At 51.1% G+C, this 12,446-nt stretch overlaps 1 protein-coding gene across 1 annotated transcript in view; it reads right to left on the bottom strand.

Annotated features, from left to right (window-relative positions):
• The window catches only part of CAPN5 (calpain 5), a 52,849-nt gene extending 40,403 nt beyond the window's left edge, over positions 1-12,446 (bottom strand). Inside the window, exon 1 of the mRNA XM_039561737.1 lies at positions 12,357-12,446. The gene's annotated coding sequence lies outside the window, so the exon portion shown is untranslated. The remainder of the gene's footprint in view (positions 1-12,356) is intronic.

The raw sequence follows: 12,446 nt of genomic DNA, 5'->3' as shown, positions 1-12,446 counted from the left end.
GAAAGCCTTTGCATTGGCCAGGACCAAATACTTGTGGAAAGACGCTTCCTTCCTCCCCTACAAACATCTTCCTCTCCTTGCCTTCCAGCTCAGAGGCTCCTGCACCTTGGGTAGCTGGCAGGGGCTCACCACACCTGTGTTACCACAAGGCTGCAGCCTGGCCAGGAGCAAAGCCTCCTTACTTATAGATCCTACAGCTGTCTGCCTCCAGGTCAGACAAAACACTTTGTTCTAAAGGACAGGATCTGCTGTCCTTCAGCTCCACTCTCACTAAACAGGAGAGGGCTTCCATATCACATTGCAAGGGCACAGGATCAGCCAAGGAGAAGATGAAGCAGGAACCAGACTGCCCAATCCTCAACCAGGTGCAATGTTATGGGGCTCAGCAGCAGGGTGTTCAGAGCAACCACCAGGCTTTTTCTTAATATGTTATTTAAACAATTTTTTACAGCCTCCTTGGGTGTTTCTATTGACAGACATGGGGCAACACCAGGGTTATCCTTACACCTACCAACACAAAAGTCCAGCTCAGCAAAGGAATCCATCCCTGTCGATGCAAGGAGAGCTTTACACACTGTTTCTCCAGGACCCAGGGAAGAAGGAGGACTTGAATTGTCACTGTTTACACAGAACACAAGATAAGCACTCCACACCTCTTGGCCAACCATGAACAAAAAATAGCCTGAAGCTGTCTTCGAATCATAGAATGCTTTGGGTTGGAAAGGACCTTCAAGACTGCCTAGTTCCAAGCCTGGTCACGCAGCTCCTCTGGGAAACCTGAGCCATTCCCAAAGCCCTTTCCCACTCCCAGCTGTGCATGCACCGTAGCTTAGCTTTGGACCCCAAATGGCATGGCCCAGAGCCAGCAGCACAGTGCAGCATCCTGCATTAGCAATGTCCACAAGGAGTGGAAGCTGAAACCGCACTGATGGCAATGAGAAAACAAGACATCATTTCTTCTCAATTGACTGTGGTTAACCAGGGAAGCTAATTCCCGTGGGAAGTTACAGGTAGCTCAGCTCCAGATGTTTTTGAGCACAGTTGGACATCTTTACAGACCAGATGCTTTAGCCAAAATGCAAATTACTGAACATTTACAGTGGTTACTTGCTGAAATAAAACTGATGAAGAACAGAGCACTGAATGTCCCCTTCTGGCCTTTATCTCTTTTCTTCTTCAGGTCATATCTCTGTTCTCACTTAAGAGCCAAAAGCTCCGCTAGGCTAAAGGTGAAATAATAAATTTTACTCTTAATTATGTTTATATCAAGCTCTGATTTTAATCAGAGATTTGCTGCAGGACAGATGGCATCCAAATCAGGACACCTTAACATGCCACCTTTCAGCCTGAGGGTTAATCTTACATGAGCTCACAGAGGGACAAGCTGTTCCCCCTCAGAAACTCAGTGAGGTGGATTTAGCCCCAAAAAACATCCTGATGGGGTTGGGGGCTGTTTGTTCTAAGTGAGTAAACCCTCTGCATCAACATGGCTTTTTGCAAGCATCTAAGTACAGCAAATGCTCCCTGATGAATCCTCCTCCTCTATGGAGCAGGAAGAAGCATCACTCTCCTTCTGCAGAGATCCTGGTCCCTTCTGCAAAGCACTCCAACACCTACAAAGAAAGGTGCTGTCTAACAGCTGGCTATTACTGAAAATAAACTCAAAAGAAATGTCCTTTTGACAAGGGCATGTAGTGATAGGACAATCTGGAATGGCTTTAAACTGAAAGGGAGTAGGTTTAGATTTTATATCAGAAAGAAATTCTTCCCTGTGAGGGTGGTGAGACACTGGCAGAGGCTGCCCAGGGAAGCTGTGGCTGCCCCATCCCTGGAAGTGTTCCAGGCCAGGCTGGATGGGGCTCTGAGCACCCTGGTCTAGTGAAAGGTGTCCCTGCCCATGGCAGGGGGTTGGAACTAGAAGGTCTTCAAGGTACTTCCAACCCAAAGAACTCTATGGTTCTGTGAATCCAGAGCAATCTTTCATTAAAAAGTGCAGTTGCATCCGGGGCCAGGGAAAGGGCGGGGTCACATATTCTGGCAGAAAGCTTCTGCAAGTGACTCTGTAATATCAAAACACGCCTGGCTGTCAGCATCTGCACAAAATCAACTGGATATAAGATGTCACATTTGGAGGATGTTTCTGGCAATGCCCAGTAATTTTTATCATACTTGCATTATCTCCTCTGGATTTTTTTCCTCCAGAGTATCACTCCTTTATTGCTTAACAGCAAGATGACAGCACAAGGAGAGACACAGCCAGCTAGCAGGTCTGCATGTATGTACAGGATTGGGTTTTTTTTTCCTGGGAAGGCCAGGGTTAACAGGAGGGTCTGGGCATCCTTGAATACCCATCTCCTTCAGGAACCAGCTGGGTGTGCTGACCAGGAGCTCCCTTTCTGCTTGGATGACTCATGCTGGGACAGAGGCCTTTGACTCGGGAGTTCCTCATTCCTTGCAGATATGAGTCACCGCTTGCAAACAGAGTCAGATGTTGGAGCTGCAGGAAGAAAAGGCAGCCCCACACTGGGAACACTCTCATAACCCTGTGCTGGCTCCAGCTCTGCCTGGCCAGAGCAGTGCACACAAACCGGGCTTGTGGCACCAGCCAGACTGGCCCTTCCCTCAGCACAGACTCTAAGATCAGATGGGACCAGGACACATGTCTGAAGGCATCCTGGCACAGGAAGGAGTAACAAGCTCAAAGCAAAGCTGGTGGCAGCATCTCCCACTAGATCAGAAAATGCAGGAGGCTGGAGGGATGCAGGAATAGCAGGGAGAGGGATGCAACAACAGAAAGCCCCAAAAGCAGTGGAAAGAGCAAGGCAGTAACATGCCACCAGGCAGCCAGCCTTGGCTGAGGGAAAGCAGAGATGGGCTGAATATATTCACCACACAGGGTCCAGCTCATCCCAATCCACTCATGGTTTGGGGAGAACAGAGAGACTAAGTTTTGGGTACCTTCCACATGCTGATTGGTCCCTGAGCCAGCATTGCTGGTTGTGTTATTTTAGGCTTGTTTCCCAGGCCACAGCAGGGTTAAAAACCCTTGGAGATCAGCAGGAGTTGCAAGACAATCAACAAAAGGTAAATTAATGGGCTTTGCCAATGCCAAGTCCCTGGAGACAGCCATAACTTCACCAACCCCTCACGCCTCAGCACACCCTGACCCTGGTTAATAATTGTAAGGAGCAGCACAGAGTGCCAGCAACACCAAAGCACTCCCAAGCTCACTCAACAGCCAATGCAGCCTCCAGAAAAACACCTTTGTGCAGGAGAAGGCAGGAACCTTGTCCAGCACATGACACTGCTCACGCAGAGCAGGTTTTCAGGCACTGGAAAAATACAACCTAGGAAGAGCAGATTCACACATACAGAATCGAGCCACCTGCACCTACGGTCATCCAGCCACACAGCTCCTGCTTAGCCCAAGAGGGCTGCCACCCCACATGAGGATCATGTTGAACACAAACCACACACCCCATGAAGTTACAGAGCTGTGCCCTTCTCAGCATCCATTTGGACGGAGAGGAGAGGAGAGGAGAGGAGAGGAGAGGAGAGGAGAGGAGAGGAGAGGAGAGGAGAGGAGAGGAGAGGAGAGGAGAGGATGCTATCTTTGCAGTACCCGACTGAGCATGTATTTCTATTATCTATTCAGTGTTTCTAATTGAACAGCTAGACCAGATCCTTTTAAATCCAGTCACACTGACTCCACTGGAAGCCTTGCACCACATCAATACACTCACGCTGGTTTTCTTGCCAGCTGGGCAAAAAAACTATGGCGTAAAGGCAGGCCTGTACCTTTATAAGGTAGACAGAGGGAAGGACAGAAGAGTCACAGGGTATTGCTTGGCATCACCATGTGAGCCTTTTTCTTGGCCATGTTGGGTCACAGAGGTGCGTATTGAAGAGGTTGAGGAACTGGAAAATCCATTCAGAAAACTCATCATTAATGCAGATAAAATGCAGCACGTCTCCATGCAAATGCTCTGCCTTCAATAGCTTCCGCAGCCTCTGGGATGATTAAAGCAATTGAACTTCAAACGAAGCACAGAGACACATGCAGGAGGAGCAGAAGAGATAACGGGGCTGCAGCTACTCTGTAGAGGAGTGAGGAGAGGCAGCTGGATCCTTCAACATCATCCCTCCCAGGCAAGCTGTGATGTTTGCCCTTCTGGCTGATCCAGAGCATCCTTCCTGCAGCTTCAGCCCTGATCACTTCATAACAAGCCCTATCTCTCTCTGGGAGTGTTCAAGGTGAGGACAGATGGGGTTTTGAGCAAGCTGGTCTAGTGGGAGGTGTCCCTGCTCATGGCAGGGTGCTGAATGAGATCGTCTTCAAGGACCCTTCCAACCCAAACCATTCTGTGATTCTACAACAACACCATCCCCAAGGCAATGGGTTTCTTCTCTCTCCATCACCTTCATCCCTTGCTGCAGGCAGAGCCCAAAACTCCATCCCCACAGAGGCCTGGAGGTACAACCAAGTCCTTCAGGTCCCCTCTTGAGAGGCTCCTGGCCATTCCAGGAATGTATCCCTTGACCTGTTCCACTTCAAGTGGGATATAATCATCTCCTGCAATTCCAGATGATGGGGACACCCCACTGCCTCTGACAACAGGCTCCACACCACAGGCTTTGCCCCAGCCCTACAGCTGCTGGCCTCAAGTCAGGTCTCAAACCTCTGCCAAGACTCACAACTTTGGCTAATAAACCTGAAACATCTTACAATTTTCTCTTTGCCTGACCCAAACCTGAAAAGAAGCACCAAGGCACTCTGGTCCACTTCTGACTTGGGTCCTCCATGTTCAGTTTTCTCTTTGATAGGCCCTCAACCTGCTTGCCAGTCCCTTCCTGAAACCCATATCCTATAAATTCCAAAGCCACAACAGCAAATATCAGACCACACCTGGGTACAGACCGATAAGAACATTCTCCTTGTCCGTAAAACTTTCAGGATCGCCCAGCAAATCTGATTTTTTAAAATTTAATTTTACCTCCTTTTCCCTCTCTGTCTTAAATGAATTTTTCTTTCTGTGACTAGTCTAAAGCATCATGAGCACCAAAGTCATATTTAAAGGCTTGTAGCAACTGATAGTGTTAGTGCTTTTGAACAGGGTAGCCTCTCTCAGGCAGATTGGACCACCTCAAATCTGTGAGATTTATTAGAAATCCTTGTTACTGGATCCACTCGGCTCTTACAAGCGGAAAGGTTGGAATGTAAGTTCCCACTGTCTTAATTTGAGCTCTTCAAACTGTGTTTCTGCCTTGGATGCTGCAACTCCCCCAACCTCCCAGCCAACTTTCCCCCCCATTATTCCTACATTTGAGCAGTGCTGCTCTTCTCTAAACACAGAGGTAAGAGTTTGCCATACAACCCTTGGAGCAGAAAGGCTGCTTCTTTCTCCAGGCAGGGACTAGGCATGAGCTTTCCTCCCCCTCCGGGGAGATGGATGAGATGCTGAGCACTGCACGTTTTCTCCACTCAGTGTTCCAGATCATAAAGTCATGGAATGGTTTGGGTTGGAGGGGATCTTAAAGGTCATGAAGTCCAACACCCTCTGCTGTGGACAGGTACACCTCTCACTTTTGAGATGAGGATTCCTCCTCTTTTGGAGACCTACTGCTTTGCTGCAGTCCAGCATGGCTGGTGCTTGCTCCTGCTACCACAGCTGGCAGCCAGATCCATCACCCTGCTCTCACGTGAATAAAAATGTCCATCACTGCTCTGATGTCTGTCTGGATTCTCTGCACGAAGCAGGTCCGGCTTGTCTTCAGGAGGTGGCTCAGAGCATGCTCCTAATGCATGTTTAGCAGCAAGCAGGAGAGTGTGGGCTGAGCACAGCACTCTGGGATCAGGATTAAGCCCCCTCCTCGTCTCCCAGACATTACCCTGCTGCAAGTCCTTGCTCTTTTAGAGCTCATGTATCCTTTTAGATTCCCTCATGCTGCAGCAGCTCTGAGCTGGAGCAGCGAGTCACAGAGTATGCATGAGATGTACCTTGTGACACAGGGAGGAGTTCCACTCCCCTGCATGGGACAGGAACCTGACACAGCCCCTTGTTAGATGCAACAAATCATCACTCTCCTGCTCCTGCATGAAGACCTGCCAGGAAGCCAAAGGCACCAATTACTGGGCAAGCAGCCAGCAGCAACCATCCCCATCTCCACCCTGCACTCATGCAGCAGCGGTGGTCTGGCTCTGAAAAAGTAGAGTTTGCAGCTGCAGCTTTTATCAAATCAAGGCTTCCCTTTGTTCAGCAGAGAAATCACCTCCCTTAATCACCCCTAAGCTATCCTCACAGTATTTACATATGCTCAGACAACTGGTAGGACCAGCTCTTCAAGGATTTGGGAGCAACAAGCCTGCAAACACTTCATACGAAGCTTTTGATTACTAGGGTGCGCCTCAGAAAAAATAAAACAAATGAACCCCAAACCCTGAGAGACAAACAGACATGCATCCTTCATCTCTATACAGGACTGGAAAAAATGGTGGAACAGCCCAGGAGGGGCTGTAAAGGGATTGAGCCAACCAGAGCCACCTGCATCCTGCGCCATGGAGGCAGGGAAACTCGAACCAGTCAAAATGTGATGAAAACTGGGATGGAGGGTGCTTGCTGCAAGGGAGGGATGCCTTTTGTCACCCAGAGAAATCACTGTATGGATTATTTGGAGATGTAACAAAACCACCCCAGCTACACCACAAAAACACAGTGCATCGTGGTTTAAGGGAAGGTCAGGCAGGAGCAGAGCTGAAGCTTTGCCCTTTTCACCCGGAGCTCAGGGAGACCTGCTGCTGCCTGTCATGCTGTAGCTACATAGGAAGCAATATTCTGTGTCACTTTCCCTGATGGTAAAAGCACAGCACAGCCCTGCCCTGGTCTGCTGCAGCCTTGTTTGATAGCTATGTCCAGATTGCAGGATAAACCTTGAAGGAATCAACCAGGGCTGCAGGCTCCCCCACGTAAGGATGAGCTGCAGACAGGCAAGGGGCAATTTTCATAAAATCATAGAACCATAAAATGGTTTGGGTTGGAAAGGACCTTACAGATGATCTAGTTCCAGCCCCTCTGCCACGAGACATCTTTCACTAGACCAAGTTGCTCAAAGCCCCATCAAACCTGGCCTTAAACACTTCCAGGGATGGGGCATCCACAGCTTCTCTGGGCAACCTGTACCAGTGCCTCACCACCCGCAGAGGAAATAATTTCTTTCTAACATCTAATCTAAACCACCCTCTGACAGTGTGAAGCCATTCCCCCTATCACTCCATGCCCTTTAAAATGTCTCAGCTCTCTTGCAGCCCCTTTAGGCACTGGAAGGTGCTCTGAGGTCTCCTTAAAGCCTTCTTTCCTCCAGGCTGAACAACTCCAACTCCCTAAGCCTGTTTTCATAGTGGAGGTGCTCCAGCCCTCTGACCACCCTCATGGCCTCTTCTGGTGCCTTTCCAACCCATCTGTCTTCTGATGGGGGCTCTGATAAGCTGAGAAAGCCCCTGCATGGTAGGGAGAAGGAGCCCTCTCCCACATAGCATTTCAGAGCTTCACAGTAAGGTCTCCAGCCTCCCAGCACGGGGCAGACTTAAGGTGGTTGGGATGCTTTATAGTCCCCTCTCCCTTTAACCTTCATTCCCAATGGATTGAAGCCACAGGACAGGAGGGAACAGAGATGATGCTCAGATGGATGGTGGGAGGACTAAAACTGGTCATTTTTGCACAAGGGCAAACCAAGGGGCGGGGAGAGCTTTTCTCTGCCAGAGCAGTATTTTAAGGCAAAATGCATCAAAGTGTTATTGAACTGGGACACAAAACTGCAGGCAGGGGCTGAGGAGCTCAGTCCAGCCCCTCTGAAGGGCTGGACCAGGCCCAAAGGAGCCAGTCTCTGACCTAGATGCTGCAAACCCCGCGGGCTCCCAGCACGGCTTTGCAGGGGTATCATCTGTCACATCCCCAGTCCAGGAAGATCCCCAAAGCATGAGGATCTGCAATATTGGCTGAAAAACTAATGCATCATGCAGAAGAGTAAAAACTGTGAAGTCTTCTTGGCCACAGAGTGTGGAACAGAAAGGATTTTTTCCCAGAAAGGGTGAAAAACTCAATGGCAACCATTCCTATTCCCCTCCATGACCTCAAGAAGTCACCCCTATGTCGAAGGGGTGCCTCCTAAAGTGTAAGCCAATTTAGTAGGAATAAGCTATGGGTGAAAAGTCTCCATGGTGTGAAGGGGAAAGCTCAGAGCAGGTAAAGGGTTAACACAGCCAGACAGATGCTTGACTGGTGAAAAATGTAGCTTCCATGAAGCCACTGGGTCTGTGTCCATTTTCTGCAGTGCCCAGAGCCTGGCCCTTTCTCCCTGGGTAATCAACTGGAAGTGAGCAGAGCTGGAGTAATCACCGCCCCTCATTCCCCACCCGTGACACTGCCCGCGGGGCTGGGAGATGCAGGAGCACCGTCTGGCCTGGAGCAGGTCAGTGCAAGCCCAGAGTTGAGTCCTTGTGCCCCACAGCCCCGCAGAAGAGCAGGTGAAGGTGAAGACATAAGGGAGTAAATGGTGCCCAAGTGTGCCCCACACCACCACGGCACGAGCAGAGGACAACAAACACCTCTGTGTGGGCTGAGGAGGCTTCTCTGTGGAAGGGGTTTCACCTCTCGACATGTGCAGAGAAAGGACTTGACACCTCTGGAGATTAGTGAGGAGGAAGAGAAGGAGCGCCTGATCCCAGCCTGCAAGGCACAGCTGCATCCTTCTCCTCCTCTCTGTATTAACCTGATGCTGCCCTGCTTGGAGAAAGCATTAGGAGAGGAATCTTGGCATCTCTGGGCAGCCAAAAATATCCAATAATTAATGCACAAGCGTGAGCAGATTTAGAGGATGCACCCGTTCTCCGTAACATCATACCCCAGCACGAACACTGTCTAAATCTCCTCTTGGGATCAGAGCCAAAGCCTTCTTTAAAGTGTGGATGCTTTGTTATTAATCCACGCAGCAACTGGGCAAGGGAGAGATGGATTCAGTTTTTTGAGGCATAATCAAAGACAAAAAATTATCTCAGCTGGGCTTCATCTGCTTCATGGCTGGTCTGGTCCCACATCAGGAAGATGGTGAGATCTGCTTGGCTAACACAGCCCTTCCCAAAGGCGACACCAGGACAGGGTGTCTGGACCACAGAGTCCCGGCCTCCTACACTGACAAACGTTAAGACCTCCTTATATCACAGCCAAGCACCTTGCAAGAGAGGTGATGTGCGATTCACCCTCTCCTACCCTCCTCTGATGTGACACAGTTGCAGAGCCTCTAGATAAGCCTCCTAAGCTAAACTGAATGAATTCACACCCCAGCACCAACACTGCCCCCACTTTAAATCGCTCTTCTGCCTGCCTGGAGTTCACCCGTAGGATGTATTTGTAGTCAGCAAGCACATCCCCTCTCTGCCTTTGTTTCACTGGGCTTTTATAGCCTTGTATAATAGCTCTCCATCCCTCTGAGCAGCTTCAGAGCCCTTTTCCCTGCACCTGCTCCAGGCTGAGTTAATCCCTCTCAAGCACCAGATCGAAGAGCCTGGTCCTTCCATGTTAACTCTTCCATACCCATGTCCCACAAACACCCTTTGCCTGTTTCCCATTGCTTTTTTTGCAACACTCCCAGAGGCATCCAGGACCAAAACAGCCCCGAACCCTCAGTCTGGGCTATCCCAATATGATTCAATCCCTAAACCTAGCACAAAGTCCAGACATAAAGTGCCCCACTGTATGGGCTAGTATAAGACCTAGGGGACATCCCCACAGCCTGAAACCCATCCTCGAGGTCAGCTGTTCCCCTCTGGCTGAGCACCTCATCCACCTCTCAGCTTGGTTTCGCAGGCAAATCTCGGCATGAAAAATGAGAATGAGCTCAGATCCTCCCTTAAAGGCTTTAAGCAGATTTAAGCTCTGCTGTGTGGGCTTAATCTGTCCAGCAGTGCCCTTTGTCACCTCCCCCAGCCCCCTCCCCGGCAGAAATCTTCTCCACTGGCACACTCCCACATGCACCGTGTAAAGTGCTGGCACATCCTGGTAAAGGAGACCTGGGGCATCTCCTTTCCCTAAAAATGAGAGCACAGCTACACGTCAGCCTCTTTCAGTAACAGCTCTGGGTTTCCATCTCCCCCCACCTCAGAGGCTTGAGAATACCCACGGTAGCTGTCCACCACTGGTTGAAAGCTCCCTTGAACAGACAATGCCATGGAGGACACAGCAGCAGGGCAGAGGTTTTCCTGGGCTTGTGGCCATGTCAAAGCCCCACCTAAGTAATTTCACACAAGGATTGGGGTGCTGGTGGCAGGGAGCAGGGTGGACTTGAGCCTGCCACAAACCTCCTGAGTGCCTTGGTCATGTCACTTTGCCCCTATTTCATGTGCCACTGCTTTGCAGATAGCATTATTCCTTCTGCATGTCACCATGGTGTCCTTACAGCATGACAAAGGGGCTTGATTTCTACCCTGGGCAGGGCCTGCTACAGCGAGCCCTGCTGACTTCCTCAAAAACCTGCTTTTCCTTTCATTCATGCCTTGATCCTTAACTCTGCTGCCAACAAGAAAGTTTTTCCCAACCAGTTCTGGCACATGGCTGCTGGCAAGCACCAGCCACCGAGCGAGCCAGCTCCCACAACCACAGCAGCACCTGTACACGTGAACCCGTTGCAGGAGGGATTTAGACCTCACATCCCGCTCCTAAGGGTGGCGAGAAGATCTCTGAAAGAGCATCCCTTACTCCCTCTTAGGTTTTACAACCCCACTGCCTGGGTCATGGGCTGGAGCTGAGCCCCCAGGTGATTCACATTAAAGAATTGCTTAAATAAGTAGGAGGCAGCTGATGCTCCTGGGAAGAGTAGGGGGAAGTAGATCCCAGCAGGATAGGTGTGCCTGTAGCAGTAAGTTGCACTGAGCAGGAGCTAAGTGGTGAGCACTTGGATCAGGCTTTACACGTCCATCCATACCTGACTCCGCTGCTTTTCCCCCTCCCTAGTCCTTGCTGCCCCAAGGATGCTCCCAACGGGTGAAACCTGCTCTCACCTTTATCCCAAAATTTGTTCCTCCTCAATTCACTGCTACCCTAAGCAGCAGGGCCAGCCAGGCTCCCTGCACTTGCCCTGGGCTATCCACGTGCAGAGCTGGGGGTGGGAGATGCAGCTCCAGGGACCCTGTGCTGCCTTCCCTCCAGTGTAACACCAGTTCAGCACACTTGGAACCCAGGCCGACCCTGGCAGGAGGATCCCTCTAAGATACGAGATGGGCTGGAGATAAAAGGTGCCCTGGGGAAAGCCTGCAGATGGTCCTTGCTGGATGCAGCAAGACAAGCAGCCGAGGGTTTAAGAGCATTCTCTGTGACACACGGAGCTCGCTGCTCTGCTTCCAGCTCCATTTGCCGTGGCTGCACTCCCCACCAAGCTCAGAGCTAACACAGCATCCAGGCAGAAACAGTAACTGGTAATAAATAAATATAATAAATACATAATAAACATCCAAGTGTGACACAGGGTGGATCTGCAGAGCCAGGCGTGCAGCTCACACTCACCTGCAGCTACCAGAATGGGAGGTGGGGGATAGAAGACCAGAGCCATAACCAGTGGGACACCCTCTGCTAGAAAGCACCAGGCGGGTGTCTCAAGCTCAAAATAACATTTTTCAGGGAAGGGAGAAAAGGATGGGATTTGGGAAATCCAGATTCATCTCTCTGCTTGGAAACGCCAAAAGCCATCAGTCTCCTGCACCCTAGCAGCGAGCTAGCCTGCCTTGGGAGCAGGAGCTCTCTCTTGCCTTAACTTTCCAGGAGACTTTTTAAAAGCCCCTGCGTTTGTCCCAGAAAAATGGAACAAAGAACAATACTGAAACCTCAGGATTTTTTCTCAGCACAGAAATTCTGCTCTCCAGCCAGCGCCGAGGCCTCGCTGCTCAAAGTTTCTGTCCAGCCTGGCTCCACAAGCTGACCTGGGGGGCAGCTGTGGGGTTTTAACCATCCGGAATGCAACTTTCCTACGCATCACGCCGAGCACCCCGACTTCCAGCAGCCCCAAACACCAGCGCTTGCTGAAGGCAAGGGCAGCAGCGTGCTCCGCGCAGGGGAGGCGCCGGGTGCCTGCTTCGGGCTTTTTTCCCCCCAAAAAACCCTTACGCTCATACACGCTCACATACAAACACACACTGCCCCCCGCCCCGGAATGCAGCTGCCCCCGGTTCCCAAAGCCACAGGTGCGCGGAGCATCCCCCGAGGAGGCGGCGGGACCCCCGGGCGGGGCGCGGAGCCGTCCCCCCGCGAATGGAGCAGCGGCGGGGCTGCAGGGACGGGCCACCCCCCTCCCGGAGCCGGGGGTCGCCTTACCTGCCCGGGGCTGGTGCCGGTGCCGGTGCCGGTGCCGCCGCTCCGGGCGCGCCACTGCCCGCAGCGCTTCGCCTCCCGCAAGCACCGCCC

Source organism: Corvus cornix, chromosome 1 (assembly GCF_000738735.6).
Source record: "Corvus cornix cornix isolate S_Up_H32 chromosome 1, ASM73873v5, whole genome shotgun sequence".
Classification (NCBI taxonomy): domain Eukaryota; kingdom Metazoa; phylum Chordata; class Aves; order Passeriformes; family Corvidae; genus Corvus; species Corvus cornix.
The sequence above is the reverse complement of the archived record's forward strand: the minus strand, read 5'-3'. Positions and strand labels throughout refer to the sequence as shown.